At 39.1% G+C, this 12,327-nt stretch overlaps 1 protein-coding gene across 3 annotated transcripts in view; it reads left to right on the forward strand.

Moving 5' to 3' along the window:
* The window catches only part of NOL4 (nucleolar protein 4), a 189,820-nt gene that overhangs the window by 83,703 nt on the left and 93,790 nt on the right, over window positions 1-12,327 (forward strand). Inside the window, exon 1 of one of the 3 annotated variants that reach the window (XM_030494474.1) lies at window positions 7,211-7,510. The exons of the other annotated variants lie outside the window; for them this stretch is intronic. The gene's annotated coding sequence lies outside the window, so the exon portion shown is untranslated. Of the gene's footprint in view, window positions 1-7,210; window positions 7,511-12,327 lie in introns of those variants that run through there. 3 annotated transcript variants of the gene reach the window in all.

Raw genomic sequence — 12,327 nt, forward strand, 5'->3', positions numbered from 1 at the left:
GGGAACTGCAAATGAAAAATCAGAGGTCTTCACTGGTCACATCAGTAGAAACTGCCCTAAAGAACAGATTTCTGTATAGAAACGTAACAACACAATGTAGAAATACAACATACTGAGGAAGAGTCAGGAGCTCAAACCCGTTAAGAGTCAAAACTATTAGTCACTGAACTTGTGGCTGGTGTAGGGTACATCTACGTGCTGTTCAGAAAAGGGTCAGGGTCTGCAAGCTTGAGCACTGGAATGCCCAGACAGTCACTCAATTTAATTGTTAGCTCTCTCCCAGGTCTGTGCTGGGCCATTTCAGCTTGCTTGCTCCAGTGCAAATCTGTTGTAAAGGAAGGTAGCCCTTGGCAATGGGGATGAAAATGTAATCCATCTGGGTTTCCTAAAGGCTTTTAACAAAGCCCTTCCTAAAGGCTTTGTAGTATCTAAGTGGTTGAAAAATCAGAAATGGAGAATATGAATAAATGTTTAGTTCTGTCAGTGGAGAGAGGTCACCAGTGGAGTCTGAATGGATTTGCAGTAGGGCTCTTACTGTTCAAAATGTTCATAAATAGTTCAGAAACAGGCTGGAGAGCAAGGTGACGTGTCATTGACAAGACAAAGTTACTGAAGTTCAGAAAACAAATCTTGATTGTAAAGAGTTACAGAATAATCTTATGGTACTGGATGATAAAATGGCACAAGAAATGCAGCTGTGGTGAATTTAAAACAAAAATAATGAAGAAAGACAATCCTCAATTTATATACAGTCTACAAAGGTTGTGAATGGCTGTTACCACCTTGGAAGAGGACCTTAGGGGGACAGTAAATAGATCTATGAAAACATCAGCTCAGAGCTCTGTAATGGTTTACAAACAGATGGAGAGTTAATACTTTTTTGAAGTAGCACTGAAAATACAGGTTAAACAGGATTTGTACATACATGTTAGACCAGCAGTTGGAAAACACAGTGTTATGGATTGGTAGAAGTAGTGCTAAAGATTGGGTTTAACAGGATTTGTACATAGATGTTAAATCAGCTAGGGCAGTTGGAAAAAGTGGACAAGCTTTTTGGCACACAAACCTTGATGAGATTGCAGATTGAAGGAGGACTCTTCAGAGCTTAATATAGAGGTTGGTACTGGATCCACCAGGAAATAAATAGACAACAAACCAGTGAACAGTAGCACCCCCTCTTCATCCCCATCAAGGACAGGATATTAGGATAAATGGACTTTCTCTGACCCTGCATAGCAATTCTTACATTTCTGTCACATCCCTGTGTAAATTTATGCACCTAGAGTGTCATTCTGCCCTCCCTTTCCCAAAAATTGTATAGAAGAAAAGGTACAGGGAAGGGTGATAAGGAAAATCAAACATGAAAATGTCTCCCTGAGAGAAGAAACTACATTGACTATGACTCTTTAACCTGATTTAAGAGGACATGACCGACATTTGTGAAGTCACGAGTGGCATGGAGAAGATTAAGGACAAATTATTTGTTGTCTTTCATAATACAGAATGTATGGGCCATCAGATGGAATTTACAGAGGTTATGATCAGAATAAGTAAAAGAGATTTTTTGTGCATCACGAAGGATGTGGTAGATGCGAAATGCTTATTATAGGTTAAAAAAAAGCTACAAAAATTAATGGAGGGAAAATCCTTGAAGAGCTTTAAAAAGCAAGAATGAGTCTTTAAGCTATTTATTGGCTTTTTGCATTTTTCAGGCCCAGCTGTGGTTCCCAGATCATACACACCATACCTATGCAGTTCACATTCAGGCTTCTCATGGGAACAAGACAACCAAGTCCCTTCAAGTTCTTGGAGATCATGATGCAATGTCATTGTTGTGCTTCTACAGCCACTGCTGTGGAGGATTGCGCTATGTGTGTCTCATCAAGTGGTTAATTTGGGGTTGCCATTCAGATGAGATGGTTAAGTGTTATGAATGTGGACAAAAGTCAGTCTGCTCTTGTTGGTCCAAAGGCCAGAGCCCATTTCCTAGTGTGGTCCACAAGGCTGGTAGGGTAGCCGAAATATATGAAGTCTGGTCTTCAAGGTGTCTGACCTGAAAGTAGCTGGATGGTGGGAGGGTAGGGGGAGGGTAGGCCAGGGTAACATGCTCATTCTGTTCTCCTGCCTGTCACTGTTGGCTGTAGCTGTAGCATGGTGTCAGGGGCAGAAGGGTGTATCTATTCTTACCCTCTTGCAGGAGAGTGATGTCGTGATTTAAGCCCAGCTGGTAACTCAGTACCACGCAGCTGTTTGCTTGCCTCCCCTCCCTGGGAGGGATGGGGAGGAGAATGGGAAGAACATAAATCCCACGGGTTGAGATAAGAACAGTCCAGTATCTAAGGTATAATACAAAACTACTACTGCTACCACCAATAATAATAATGATAAGGGGAATAACAAGGGGAGAGAATATAAAACTAAAAGGGGAAAGGAAAAACAATAGACACACGTGATGCACAATACAATTCCTCACCACTTGCGGAACGATACCCAGCCCAACAGGAGCAGCGATCTGGGCCTTCTGGGAAACTCCCCCCAGTTCATATACTGGGCATGACGTGCTGTGGTATGGAATACCCCTTTGGCTAGTTTGGGTCAGGTGTCCTGTCTCTGATTCCTCCCGGCTTCTTGTGCCCCTCCTCACTGGCAGAGCATGAGACTGAAAAGTCCTTGATTGGGGTAAGCATTACTTAGCAACAACTAAAACATCGGTGTGTTATCAGCATTGTTCTCAGACTAAAGCTGAAAACACAGCACTGCACCAGCTACTAGGAAGAAAATTAACTCTCTCCCATCTGAAACCAGGACAAGTGGTCAGGGCTTCTGCTGGAAATAACAACATGTATTTCAAAGTCATTGTTGTTTTCTGTATATCCTCTTTTTTGAACGAGAATGTCTATCAGTCATAAGTATGGTATAATTTCTTGTTGGTCTCACTCACCAGAGACTGTACTGCCACAAAGGAGCCTGTGTAACTCAGAGTAGTTGAATTTGGAAGGGACCTCTGGAGATTACTCAGTCCCACCCTGTTGCCTGTTTAAGAAAGTTATGAAATTCATTTTTTAGAAGATGTATAAGCAACAGACATTTGAAAGAACATTTTTATCTTTGCGATGCCTCTGCACCACTCCCAATCTCATAAACTAATCTTAAAGATCTAGAAAAAAGAACATCTTGCTGAGAACATCTGACCATATCTTGCGTTTATGATTTCAGTGTAGAAATAATTTAGTTTAATGTTTATATTGCCCATGTCTCACAATGGGGTAGCTTATCTCTTCAATGAGTACTTTTCTAGATTTGGTACCGCATTCCCAAAATGCAAAGCATTTGCTTAAGAAAACAAAATTATATTACAATTTTACATGGACAGGCTGTTTTATTTTTTCTGTATAAATTACATTGGTTATTGGAATGAAATCACAGTCATTTTTATCATTTTGCACATTAAAAAAAATCATATCTCCTGAAATGTGTCATTACTTAAAAAATAATTTGATTCAAAATTCCTGAACACTGATTCTGCTAATGCCTGCTCCTGTTTGTAAGCCTTAAGTAAAGTCAGTGAACTGAAAGGAACCACAGGTACAAAAAGCAATCATCTCAGAGGCAGAAATGCCTACATGATCCAGTGGATAAAATTACAGGAGGAAAATGCTTAATTATATGTTACATTTCCAAAAATAAAATAAGATTGTGTGTAAGAACAATTTTGTTACACTCCTGAAGTGCAAAAGCAAAAATTTTTTTTTCATTTACACATTTAGGTGTATTCTGATTAGTAGCTCTGTGCCATTAGTTCTGTGCTTAGAATATGAAAACTGAGTGTTTGCTGTCAGAAGGTGGTGGTACAGCTTGCACTGGTGTAGGCTTCTTCTTGACTTATCGCTGCACTAGGACTGAAGGTCACTTAGTGTTTTGCATATGGAGTTCATCTGACAAAAGCAGGATCTGAGCTACCAAGATATATTTAAAAAGAGAAAGGAAACGATAGGGAATTAGGGGTTTAAAAACCCCAAATCACAGGTTTGATACTGTAAAATACTGGGCACTGTTGCTCTATTTCAGCAAGACTTACATGTGCTTAAACCTTTTGTTCAGGGCTCAGCATTTAGCACTGTTTAATCTCAAATGAATAGTTCTTAAAAAGAAGATTGATATTTCCTTTCATCCGCAGATTTCAAAGGACTCTGTGAACAGCTATGTACAGAAACTATATAATAAAAATGGGAATTCAGTGGAGATTTCAGAGCTAAGCATAGTAAAGAAAAAGACAGGAAATCGAAACAGAAACCTTCACTTTCTCATGTCAACTTTTCATGTTGGACCTATGCATGGTTTTATTTTCCTCTCTTTTTCCTGTTGTTTATTTTTAATGTGAAATCCTCAGACTCCTCATTTGTGGCCAAAGCTGTGAATTCATGCAGAAATGTAGGATAGGATGTGTCTTCTGAGCTCCCACATGTTGTCTTTAAACTGTGGGTGTCCTGTTGAGAGGAAAAGTGGCTCTTGTGTATTCGCTTCTCATCCCCCTCCCAAGCAAGAGGGTAGATGAAGGGCAAAATTCAGACTCCAACCTTGATAAAGGTAGACTCTACCTTCGAAAAAGGTGGAGCAGGCCAATGAGAGCAGTGGGAGCTGCTTGTTTTTGCTAAGGACCTAGAGCTGGTTACACGAACCTCAGAAGAGTGCTTCTTTGCTCCTAGTGTGTTACATACACACATTGTTCCTTGATTAGAGTAGATTGCTTTAATGCATGTCATCGCCTTTCATTTTAGCTTGTTCCTTGTTCTGGCAAGCTTCACCTGGGTTCACTGAAACAGCTGCCTTTCCCTGGATATACCCAGGGATATGCATATGTAATATGTATGCATATGTAATAGGGTGCTACTTGTTCAGGGTGCTGGCAGGGGAATCCATTCCCTATCCAACAACTAAAGGAACATAGTACTTGTTTTTGGTTGAAAGACTGAAATTCCAGAAACAGTAGATCGGTGTTTATTATTAAATGGAAGTTTTGCACATTAAGAAATAAATGTTTGCCTTTCTAAGGCCAATATTTACTGATTTCTACAGTCATAGTTTGTGAAACAAAAAAAAAGAAACAGAACTTCACTTTCATTAACCATAATAGTGGTTTAGCTATTTTCACAGCATTCATCTTGCTGTTAACTGTTCTTTTCACATTGTGAGGAGACAGCATATGACAGGAAAAATCTGTACCATCATTCAACAGCTGATTATATGCCCCTTTTTCTTAAAACCGATTTGCATGCCTACAAATATCAGCGTTTCCCAGTGGAATTCAAGGTGTAAAATATTGAGTCTTGAGCTGAAAATTATTTAGCTGAAGGTTTTTCCAGTATTTGGGGGTTCTGGTGGGATGTTTTCAAAAGCAAAACCATATGTCGCTTACATGATTTGGCATTTCTCCAGTTGCATAGAACATGAGTGGAAAAGTGGAGAAGAAAAAGGGAAAACCTAACACTAATTAGATGATAACAAATACAGGTGCTTTACTGTGTGCAGCATCTGTGGGACAAGTCAGAGCCAGCAGATTCTGAGGGATACTGTTTCATGCATGTATATTCCCAACACATGCTAAGATCCAAATTAAAGTAAAACTGAATGGGTTGTGTAACACTGAGGTACTTTCCAAGTTACAGAAGTGCAATGCTGCCATAGAAAAGAACTTGTGTGCTTTTGTGTGGTTGGGTTTTGCCTGTGGTCTTCTCACTGTAAATGCAATTAGTGTAGTGTCAGGGAAAAAAACAGTGATTTGATGATAATTTGGAGATCCTGACCCAGGCTTCCTCATGCCACCATTTCCCCGGAGTTCCCAACAATTTGCTTATCCATTCCAGGCAGCAAGGTGCTTCCCTGAGAAGGCATCTTTCCTCTCCAACCAAAGCCTTATTCTCAGCTTTATAAGGCTCCCAGGTTTACTGAGACTAAGTTAGTTGGGACTAACCTGCCAACTATCCTGTATAACTTGCTTCACAGAGAAAGCTGTTACAGAGCTGCATGCTGTTTTGCCCGTCCCCCTGACTTCCCCTACCCGTAGGAGTTCTGGCTACATGCAGCCTCCGGGCTCTTTCTCTTTCATGTGTCAGAGAGCATCATGGAGGTTCTTTTCTATTAAAATTTCCAGAGAGGGAAGTCCTTTTAGATGATGTAGATTTGACTCATCTGCAGCTCTTTTAGTATTCAGATAGGTGAAGCCATTACAGGTACCGAGGGGACTGGTGTATCTTACCTGCTGATGGAGTGTCCTATATGTAGCCATACGTTCTACATGCTCAAGAGCAAAGACGCAAAGGAGGAAGGAGTCTGTTCTGTGCAAACAGACAGTTAAAAGCATGATTAGAGAATGGCCTTACATTCTCAGTTGCTGCCCCTTTAATGTGAAAGCTCACTGAGACATGCTTGTGTCTGAAATAACAGGAGAAGACACAGTCATGCTCCAGCCTCCAGGAATTTACCACAATAATATGTTGTGTGGTTTTGTAAGAGATATTAAAACACAAAGAAAAACCCTTTGCCTGAAAATTTGACGGAACTATTAAAAATGTGTAAATAATTGAAATGCAGGAACTATAAAAGCTTTCTATTATTGTCATTGAGAAATAAAAGTGTTTAAAGCATAAGATCCAAGCATTATTCTGGGGCAGTAAATAGCTGATGTTTACAGTGTGGATCACTCAATTTTCTTTTGCCTGATGAACAGAGCTCCCAAAGCTTATTGTGGCTGTTTTGTCGTTTATGTAAGACACGTGGCTGCTGTGATTTGCTTTTCTCGGTATCCCCTCCCCCACCAGCAGAAACCTTTGAGCTTCAAACACAGACGTTGTGCTGTGCTCTTTGTGTGCATGTATGTGTACGAGTATAAAAACATTAAAGAAAGACCACATGCCTAATATGCTGGGAAAACAAAGCTGAAGCGTGGGGCTCGGCTTGTGACTTACTTTCTTTATTACAGTGAGATGGTAGTGTGGACTAAGCGTAGGACTAATGTGTACGAACAAGTAGTGCTTTAAAAGCAGCCACACTGCTTATAAAATCAGCAATTTAACATAAGCAGGAATGGCATTTTCATTAAATAATGCTATGATCTCTCAACCATATTCTTAAATAGGAATCTCCCCCTAGCAAAATACAGAGCTAATCAACCTCCTATCCTGTCAGTAAACTTGCAGGGGAATTAAATCCTGGAGGAAGAAGCCCATAGCCCTGGAGGAAGGCTGAGTGCATGTTTCACTGTCGTCTTTTCAGCTCATCTCAGTGGTCCCACTGCTAGAATGTGCTCTGTTGTCATGGCAACCCCATCTCCTGCTTCCTACAGGAAAGATTAGCTCGTACTGTGCACTGGAGAGAATTTAGGGGAAGTCAAGCTAATCCCTGGGTGCACTGCAAGAGAAAGGTTGGACCTCGCCTGAGGGATGCTGTATCTGCAATGATAGAATTGGCCTGCCACAGACACTGGTATTTAAGTTGAAGAGCAGAATTCACAGTAAGTGTCAGATCCTCCAGAGAGGAATATTGAATGAGGTTTTCTAAGTCTTGGTGAAGACTGTCCCATGCCAACAGTGGAATGACAGCAGGAGGCTGTGTGTGGAATACCAATATGTTTCACCCATTCAGGTGGTATTTCAAATATAGATTCAAAGCCTCAGTTCCCTGGAAACTAGGTGATAAAATTTTAAAACATCATCGTGAGATGCGCACCTAGAAACCTGAAGCATGTCTCATTTGGTGCATAAAGCTGAACAAGTGACGATGGGCATGCCTTACAAATTGTGTATGCACTGTGCAGCGTGCTTAAGAATTCCTGTGTGCTGAAAAATAAGCGGGAAAGCGTGAGGAAACCGATCTGTGTGTGCTGCAAACTCAACTGCAAAAGTGCTGAACTATCAAATTAAGCATGAAAATTTAAAACTCCTGATTCAACCTTGTTTTTTCTTCATATTAAAACACAAACAGAGAAAACATGAGATTTTTAAAGGTATAGTCATAATACAAGCTTTTCTTTGAGGACAACTCATTTTAATGTAGCTAAATTAAGGTGGTGTGTGACATGATGCAGCGTGTGAAATGTGTGTTTGTTTTCTTGCTGGTAGAGTTAAACAGAGGGTATTCTAGCTGTTCCAGTTCTGGTGATTTTAATGTTATTTTAATGCTCTGGCTTTCTTTGATATGGTCCTGTGTATAGATGCTCAAGACTCCCAGATTTAAACTAGACTGTTTGCAGTAAGATTTCAACTGTCTGCTTTTTATTACTGTCAGCTTCTCCTAAACTTATTTTTTTCTTTCAGCAGTTTATATGTTCAGCCTATGTATTTTTACATTTTTAGTATGCATGCTTTTTCTGTTGAGTTCTTCATGAAAAAAATAACATAATTTTTTAATGATTGTTTAAGATATGACAGTATTCTCTAACTCAGATCTATTATGCATATATGTGTTTGACATGTATAAAATATATGCGTGCTTGTGTGTTTCTGCAATGCATACATGCATATAGATATGCAGATGAATGGGGTCTTTGTTTTAATGAGGCCCTTTGGTGATTCATGATAATATAACACCGAGGAAGTTAAAGACCTGTTTTCACCTTGAAGGATAGGTATTTTTCTCCTATCTATAATGTCCATTGTTGCAAAACCCTAATAAACACAGTCAGTCTGCTTAAAGAAACAGCATATGTTGTTTTTCCGTGTTTGTCTATAGAGTAAAAAGGGAAAGCATCTTGACTGAAATGATGAAAGAGCACTGTGTTGCTTTTGCAGAGACCTAGGTCCATGCAATAGGTAGTGAAAGGGCAGTTGTTTTTTACCCTCCCTCCCAGGGCAGTTCTGAAAGAGTCACACATAAGCTCCAGATTGGTTAGTATAAGAGCAGCCTTCCCTGAAAACTTCCTTTTTTTTTGGCTGGTTTACCAAATAGTAAGTGTGTTGATAGTCAAAGATAATGCCTGTCTTCTTTGTAGTTAAAAAACCCAGTAGCCAGTTAAAAAACCCAGTATATCAATTCTATGGAGGACTATAGAAATAAACACAAAATATATGGAAGCTTTAAGCCATTATTTAGGCTGGCCCTTCAATCTATGGTAGACATATGGGTGACAAGGAATCCACACAAGTGTTAAGCAAAGAGGGGATCGGAGTAAGAGAAAATTCATCAAATAAATGCTTTTAAAAAAGAGCACTAAAAAATTATTCTTTATTAACTGTCAAATTAAATACTGATTAAAAAGTCCCTTCTACAACAAAACAACAGAAGGAAACATTTGTCAGAGGATTCATTGTATCTTTTCACTGCCTCTGTGAGGTTGTGTTCTTGAGGGACACCTTTTAACATAGCTCTTTATACCTTTTAAAAAATTTTGATGGTTATCGGCACACATTTTCTACCTTGTGTTTCCTTTTATTAAATTAAATAACCAAGAAGCTGGATTTTTTTTTTTTTTTTTTTTTTTTTTAATCTGAATGTCAAGATTTGTTTCCTTTTTTTTTTTATCTCCATCGTGTAACTTTTGTGTGGAATAATGTTGGCTGGTCAAACATTGTCTCAGCTTAATTTGTCTCCTGCAAAATGTGTGATTTTAGGAAGTTGGTCCAAGTTTTCTTAGGACTGCATTTTCACAAAGGGACTCGAATTCCTTATCTGCACTTCTAGACAGCTTTAAGCACCAACTGTAAAGAGGACTCACTACCTATGAGGAAGTGCAGTGAGGTTTAAACATGCACCCAAACCTATAACCTGTGTTGCGCTCTCTCCTGAGAAAAGCATGTGAATGCTCCTTGTAGCAGTGGGACTGTATTACACATAGAATCATAGAATCATAGAATAGTTAGGGTTGGAAAGGACCTTAAGATCATCTAGTTCCAACCCCCCTGCCATCGGCAAGTACAACTGGTAGAGACTGCTCTCTCTCAGAAGCCCAGGCCTTGAAACTTGAGGGAGTTCCTGTGTAAGCTCTGTTTTGATTAATTAAAATTGTTTTCCTTGAGCTACCAAAAACTAAAAAGCAGAGGTGACTTTAGTTGCTGTGTACGAAAAAGTTAGAGTTCCCAAGCTCTTAAAGCTAATGGATGTAGCATGTTCTGCCAGGGCTTCTCTACGGCAAGCTCCTGTGGTGAGAACGGTTGGCTTCCCCACAGCAGTGGGTCACTACTGTGCTCAGGCTTTTCTCTTCATTCCATTTCTGCCCAGCTTCCCTGCTCCCTACAGGTATTGCCCTCTTCCTAAACTGCCTTCTCCCTGTGCCACTGTGTCCTAGTGTTGAGGCTTTCTGCTGGCGAGATGTTGAACTGAGTAAAATATTGCTTTCTGATGTATCTTTCCTATGCATAAAAGTAGGATGATTTAATGTATATACTGATTCACCAGATCAAGGTTTTGAATTATGACACCAATCAGAAAAAATATTGTTACTAGTGTGTCTTTCCTTGAAACATTTTTCACTATTGGAAAAATACCCTCCAAAACTTGTACAGAACAGCTTCTGCCTACAACCTCCATTTGGAATTCATGACTAACAATTTGTCCCTCTTTCATTGAGACACTCATTCAAGGAAAAATAGATAAGATGTTCAGCACTTCCTAGGTGGTACACCCCACCTCGCAGAACCTGTCTGTCTTCGAACATTCACAAATATGATAAAATCGTAAACTCAATTCTGTCCCAGCAAGGAGCATGCTGCTTGTATTCTTATTAAATTAATAGCAGAAATCACAAATTTATGCTACATACAATGTATGTATTTCCATATTGGAGATTTATCCTTCACATTTTAGAAGAAAACAGTAATAATGATGATATTTTTTCTTGGTAGCAAGGCATTTTGTTCCCTGAGGCATCTCTGCCTCTTTAATTCCTTTAAAATGTATGTATATATGTCATGTTTCCAAAGAGACTACAAATGGCCAATTTGAAGGTAGCAGAAGTGGCCCTCAATGAAAGAAGTGTATCTTCAGTTGAAACAGGAGGTTTAAATCTGCTAAGATTTTGTTTCTCTTTAAACATAAGCTCAAATATTTTGATTAATATTTGTCTTTTTCTTTTGTTTAAACAAATCTGCAAAGATTTAAAAGATATCTTTCAAGTTGTCAGTTTGCCCTAATTTAAACAGTAATAGCCAGCCACACAGGACTATTTTGATTATTTTAAACCTCCTTTATCTTTGTTTTCTCTTCAAAAGTAAAACTCTGAAGCCACTCATTGTATGTAAATTGCATGAATTTAATGGACTAATTATTTCCCAGGCTGCACACGCTAGCTCTTGTTGATTCTAGTAAGATTAAGATCATATGCATCCAAAGGTAGATTTCAGCCGTGTGTATAATGTTCTCTTGGCCAGCTTTGTACCAGTTAATTAAAAAGTGCTTTCTCACTGCTGTGCTGCTGGCTTTGTGGCTTTCTGTGTAATAAGTTCTTTATATTAGCTGAAGAGCAAACCATCACTGTTAATTTTCAGTAGGGCTGAATACAAAGGGAGAGAGACCAGGATTTCCTCGGCAAGTTCTCTCTTTCTTGTGGTAGTTCAAATACTACATGCTATCTGGCTGACTGCCTTAATTCCAAAAGGGGTGTAATTGTTCTTATTGCAGCTCCATTTTTCTATGCTGTTAGCCATAGCAGACTGAATTTTTTAATCTTCTCAAGGTCTTTTGTGAGGCCATGTCAACAAGTGGCTACAAGGAGCATGAGGGCCGAACATGCATCCTCTGGGGCAATGCTGAGGTTTATTTTGGATTCCAAATATCAAAATATCAGATGTTAATAATATCAATAATATCAAAATTGTAACTGTAGTAGAAAGTAATGCAATGGGAATCCAGGGTTTCTGTTGTTCTGTTGCCAGAAGAGTCCACTTGGATTTTTACAGGCCATACGAGAATGAATGTGAGCTCAAGATTTGAGTGATGAATCTTTTCACACGTAATGCATTTTAATTTCTCATTGCAAATTTATCTTCACAATCGATTAGTTATTGTATTCTGGTGTGGACTGTCTTAACAGTCTGTCTTTAGGTGGATAATTAGTCATTTTGAGTTTGTCATTTCTCTAGTTATTATGGTTGAAATTGTTTTCTGAAACATGCTGAGGAGAAGACAACTACTGTATGTGTGGGTTGATGGCAACAACTGCGGCAATCCTGATTGCATCTGTGATTTGTGAATGCTTTCACCCAGTAGCAAACCAAATGGGACCTGATCAAAACTATGTTTTGGATTCTCAAGTCCAAGGTCAAGAATGCCGTGATAGTCACTAATGTCCTTCCATTCTGCTCTTTGCTACTACATAAACTACTGAAGATTGTTTTT

Source organism: Strigops habroptila, chromosome 1, assembly GCF_004027225.2.
Source record: "Strigops habroptila isolate Jane chromosome 1, bStrHab1.2.pri, whole genome shotgun sequence".
Lineage (NCBI taxonomy): Eukaryota > Metazoa > Chordata > Aves > Psittaciformes > Psittacidae > Strigops > Strigops habroptila.